Source organism: Triplophysa rosa, linkage group LG10, assembly GCF_024868665.1.
Source record: "Triplophysa rosa linkage group LG10, Trosa_1v2, whole genome shotgun sequence".
Taxonomy (NCBI): Eukaryota; Metazoa; Chordata; class Actinopteri; order Cypriniformes; family Nemacheilidae; genus Triplophysa; species Triplophysa rosa.
The window spans coordinates 24,365,571-24,371,571 of NC_079899.1; positions in this window are offsets into that span (position 1 = coordinate 24,365,571).

A 6,001-nucleotide genomic window follows, 5' to 3' on the forward strand; every position below is an offset into this window, starting at 1 on the left:
TAATGCCAGTTAATGAATTAATTAAATAAATAATCTGGCATGTTTTACACTAGGGGTCAAGACAAATCATTTAGCCCATGTGCTTCTCAGCTGATTATATAATGAGCTCATCTTAACACTCTAATTAGCCTTTTTTCCCCAGACAAGTGTAAACAAATGCCGCTTTGTGATGCAGAAATGAATTCAACCCGCAATTACGTTACATTTGTTTCTGCTCTCTGTTTTCTAAACCCCACCTTTGATTTTTGACCGTTATAATTCATGACACATAATGCTGTTTTGTTTTCCAGTGAACACCACGTTCTTCTTGATGTTGTTTTTGAGTGATATCACTCATTGTTGCTGCTCAGCTTTACCTCCTGTTTTCAGCTTGGCCTTGTGATAACTGTCTAACCTTGAGAAATGGCTGCGGGAGACCCGGCTCACAGCAGAATATACCTTCGTTGTGATGAAATATTCATTGAGATGAGGTGGAGAGGGCTCGTGCATTAGAATAAGTCATTGTTGAAGACCGCTTACATCTTTGCATCAGTGTGAATACAGAAGATGTTATAAATCGGAAAAACTCAATAAGCAGTGTGCGGTGTCAAAAGTCAAGACTTATCCACAACTCAAAACAACCTAGAAATGTGAAAATGCAGGAAAACGTTAGAGGAATTAAAGAGCTGTGAGTCAGAAATGCTAATTATACAATATGCTAAAGTGATAGTTCACCCAAAAATGAAAATTCTGTCATCATTCACTCAGCTTCATACCATTTCATACCTGTTATATATGAAATATATATATTATATATGTTCTGATGAACACAGAGAAAGATATTTGGAAGAATGTTAGCAATTTTCAACTCTGTGACATCCTTGACTGCCATAGTAGAAAAAATTAAATGGTTGTCTAAGGTGGCCCCAGAACTGTTTGTTTTCCTAATTCTTGGCTAACATTCTTACAAATATATTTCTTTGTGTTTAACAGAACAAATAAATGTATATAGGTTTAAAACAACCTGAGGGTGAGTAAATGATAACAGAATTTTCATTTTTGAGTGGACTAGCCTTTTTAAGTATGTGGTGAAAGAGGATGCTGATATTGCTGGTTATGTTTAACATTGTGCTTAAAGAAATGAAACTTAAACACATGAGGAAAGTCAAAGGTAGAACCTAAGAGTGCAATAAATTTGAAATGAGCTCCTCTGTTTGTGCCCAGAGAGGCAGAACTTAAAAGTGCTGAATTTGGCCAAAATGTGTGTTAAGGGCCTTTGGGGTGTGGGTGGAGAGAAGAGTGTGTCCTGAGTTTTTTTTTCTCGATTGGGTTTTAGGTTCCTCGCCACCGTTTGCATACAGTTTTGCACTATTTGCCTGGCCGGGAGGGCTGCTTACGAATTTTAAAGTTTTACTTAATTAATATTGCATATAGGAATTTATAGTCTGTTTAATATTTGACCTGTGTTTCTCTCTCCTTTATCTTAAATGTGTGCTCCCACTGTGCGTGCCTGCGTGTCTGTGCGTGCGTGCCTGCGTGTCTGCGCGTGCGTGCGTGCGTGCGTGTCTGTGTGTGTGCGTGCTTGTCTGTGTCTGTGTGCGTGTGTGTGTGTGCGTGCGTGCGTGTGGGACCGCGTCCGTGTGTGTCTCTATGCCTATGTGTGTTAGTACGTGTGCATATTGTGTGTGTGGAGTGTTTTGTATGTGGGTATGTCTGTCTTCTGTGTTTTCACCTTTTTCTTGTTTTTACAGGTACAAATTTAATTGTTTTTCTTATGGTCAATATGTCTCATGTACAGCTGCTTTGTAACAATGAAAATTGTAAAAAGCGCTATATAAATAAAGTTGTGTGTGTGTGTGTGCGTGCGTGCGTGCGTGCGTGCGTGCGTGCGTGCGTGCGTGTGTGTCTTAGAAAAACGTGTTCCTTTGAATATGAATTTTTATAACAGGTCCACTTGAATATTTTTCATACATATGAGATATTTCTGGATCAGTAAAACAATATAAAATGATTTTAGCTGATCAGAGAGAGAGAGAGCGAGAGAGAGAGAGAGAGAGATGAAAATAAAAACACAACAGAAGACAAAAACATATTTTTATTATTTTGTTTTGCAAAAAAACTTTTTTATTGCCATGTACTTTAGGTTTACATTACAAGGCAGGGTGCTGGTGCAAAACAGAGAAATACGAAAAATAAACAGATAAAATATATCCTTATAGAAACAATAGTGTGTTTTTCTGTGCTGGGTGCGTTTAAAAACAAAAAACTGAAACCTGAATACATTCTCTAAACAATATATTGTAAACGATGATTTGTAAATATATACGTAAGTATACAGAGTACACGCGCACACACAATCAACTCAAATTCAACTTAAAAATACTGCCTAAAAAGTTTCTGAAACTGCACCAACTCTAATGTTTTCTGTTTCCAAACTGAAATGGCAATCTCTTGCATGTAATGCAGATTAAGGAAGGAGTGCAGGCCTGTTGTGCTGCTGTGGTCACTCGGACAAACTCGCCAGTATCTGCGCACAAAGATTATGGGGGTGTGGTCGCGCCCTAACCGCCTCGACATTGGTCCGTTCGCTCCGATGCCCCGCCTCTTTCAAAAGATAGAGAAAAAAGAAGAGGAAAACAGAGACATCTCAATCCTGCACTGGGGAAAAGATAAAACGTAGTGCACCGTAGTCTCCGAATCACCTCCTCTTTTTTTCTAAACCCACTCGGCCACCTTCGTTCGCTGTGAACCCAACTCAACCACATCCGTAACTTCTCTAAAATCGCCAAACGCCTAAAAAAAACATTCTCAGATATTCAGTTTGGAAACACGCTGGATTAAGTTTTGGGAGCGTTTTGAAAGGTGAGTCACTCATCGCGAGCGCTTCTACTTGCATTTTAGCATCGGACTGGTTCTTGGTGGCTATATGAAAGTGATATACTAATATTTGTAAGATAATATCCGGGTTGGATGTAAAACCCACTCGGCGGTTGTTGGTCTGGCGCGTCCGTCCATGTGTGCGTTTATTCGCCTGCGACATGGAGGGAATGGGTGGGCTTTTCTCTCTCGGTTTCTCTAACATCCGAGGACATCTTGAGCCACTTAGCAGCTGATCATAGTTAGAAATGAAACTGCGTTCGGTTGTTACATTGTGTCTTTGATCCGTGTATACATTGATTGTTACGTTTATCTATGAGATTAAGTGGCTACAATGTATCCAAATGTTGCGCGTAGGTGACCATGTGTAAAAATAGCTCATATCTGTTATGCTGGCTCATTGCATTACCCTGTTTGCTCAGTGTCTTTAAGTGGAGTATATATGAAGACATATGCAAATTAAGTGAGAGTTGATTGTAATTTTTTGCGATCAGGTACATAAACACGACGCGCGTTTTTAATAAGCATGTTTTGGCCTTCCATTTGTTTTGTTGTAGTTTCAAAGTTTAGTCTCGCCACAACTTGTTTGTGATGGTTCTTACTGATTCCTCGATGTTTTCAGACACAGCCGTGAAGGAGTGTAATATAGTGAGAAGTGGAAGTATGTCCCTTTGTCTGCGTGGTGCAATAGCTGGTGGAGAGGGGGTGTGTACAGATGTTTCCTACCAGGACATCTGCTGTTTCTAAGGGCTTTGTCAAGGACCCTTCTCAGGGAGGCACGGGGCCCTGAAAGATCTATGTTATGTGCGTGACTTTGGCAAGCTTAACTTATCAAACAGATTTTAAGATGGAGGCTTTGCTGCTTCATGGAATGCGATGCATGTGTAAATAATGCCCAGGGAGTTGCCTACAAGCAGTTGTGTATTCTCAGTTTGATGTGTTGGTTGGTTGACCAAAGACCTTGATTCTAAACACGTCTCCCCACTAAGAATTCTGTCTCTCTCGCCCGGAGCGCTCGCACATCACATACTGAATCATAGTGTACATGGCAGCATATGAAGCAAGGAGACATTTATTGAAGTCAGGCAGGAAAACGCAAAGGGCTTCTTTAATATTTATGGCATGATCTTGTGCTCCAGGTGTGGAGGGCCAACACGGCAGACAGTCTTCATTTATATGTTCCTGACACCACAGACAGATTTACTATAACTGGATGAAAGTTTTCTTTCTCTTCAGGAGATGTTATTGGGTGCTCAGTCGTTTCAACTTCATCTTAGAGGTTGTTTGGAATCAGTTCGGTCTTTGTGTATTCTCATTGGTGTCTGGGAGAAATGGTGATAGTTGAAATTAGTGTTAACATAAATGATGAACAAAAATATTTACAATGCAAACCCGAGCAGCTAGTAATTCACAACACAAGCTTGTTGCAAGTAAACATTTACTGTAGTCTCGGTCATATTTCCAGGGAAGTGTGGTTCGTGGCTTTTGGATGAGAGCATCACCTGCTCATGTTGCATCTTGTAACATTTATTTTGCTTTTTTAAATGATATGGTTATTTTGTGCTTTCATGCTGATAGCATTATTAAGAATATAACCATCTAACTTCTAGAGGCTTCAAGTAAATTGTCAGAAAAATTGTCATTTGAAAAAATATTTAATGAATCTGTTACATGTGAGCGATCACCTGATCTTTCCCAGAAAGTAGGATTGACCGAGTCTAGCTTGTCCTGCTCTTTAACAGGTGTATCGAGATGTATTGACATTCGCAACTGTGCGGAGAAAACATTAGTTTGTTTTCGAGCGGATGGACGAATAGCAATGAATTCTCTTCAGTTTCATACTTTAACACATATGAGTGATGTATTCCAGCGGTTTCTTCACAGTTAGAAAGATGCGAGGATGTATAAGAGATCACCTTATTGGAAGGTAATTGGTATGAAATTGGAATGTGGCGTCCGTCCAAAGCTTCTGAATTCAACCTTTCTATCATTCACTGCTTGCCTGAATCTCGCATGTATTTAGCTGTCACTCAAAATCTGACACGGGATGAAACGTCTACAAGAAAAGATTGATTCAATTCAGTATAGTTCACTTGTATGCCCTTTAGTTGTGTTGAAAAGCAAATCTGTGAAATAACAATGAATGAGTAAAAAGGGGCACAGTGATTTTGTCCAAGATCTCGAGACGGGCGGCTGACGCTTGATTTATATGTCTTTGTCTAGAAAAGTCATTGTGGGAACAGAAGAGAGTCGTTTTGAATATCGTACACGACTAACTCTAGGTAAACTATTTTGTATTTGATGAATTTGAATTAGCTTCCGATGTCAAACTTAGAAATGATTTAAAAACAGCTGCTTCAATCACAAAAATAACCCTGATGTCATTTCTTTCCAGTATTTGCAGATAATAACAAATGTGAGTTGCCTCATATACGGAGATATTGTGGATACCTAGTTTACGCCACGTTGAGAGTTTCTCACAGCTTCATAGATCTTGTGACATTTCTTTGTGCGGTGGGGTCACGGGCTATCTCTGATAGATAAGAGTCAAACGGTCTCTAATCCTGCGAAGCGGATGTCTAAAAAAGATCGCTTATTTAGTCAAATCTTTGTCGTATCTGAAATTGTTGGGAAGAACCGCCGTTCCGCACCGTGGGAGGCGATGTGAGCAGTCCACCCCAGATTATTAAAGTTCGTCCCCAAGAGTGAGAGTCAAACCCGGGTCATCGAGTTCAATGTGTTGTGAGGGGTCAGGGAGGAAAGGGGCCCCTTCATTGTGCTGTGACCGCGAGGGGTCGAGACGGAGTGCTTAGCTCATTATAGCCCTGACGGATCAATACGACTATCAACGAGGCATTCACATGTTTGTAGAGTCAAATTACAAATGTCAGGTTCACTCCTTTCTGTGCCGTGCCGTGTCGTAAATGTGAAGGTTTCTGTCGTAGGCCGAGAGGAAGAGATACGGCCGAGAAAGAAAGTCATGTTGAAGTAGAAGATATAGATGCGTGGGAGCGATTGTCAAGTGATCGTGGCATTGTTGAAGAAGGAGGTTTCTCTCTCAGACGGAGAGGCCCAGGGGAGAACTTTTATTGCTCTGTCAGGAGACATCCTCAGTTATGTCTCATTGAAGTATTAACTTTGTCTC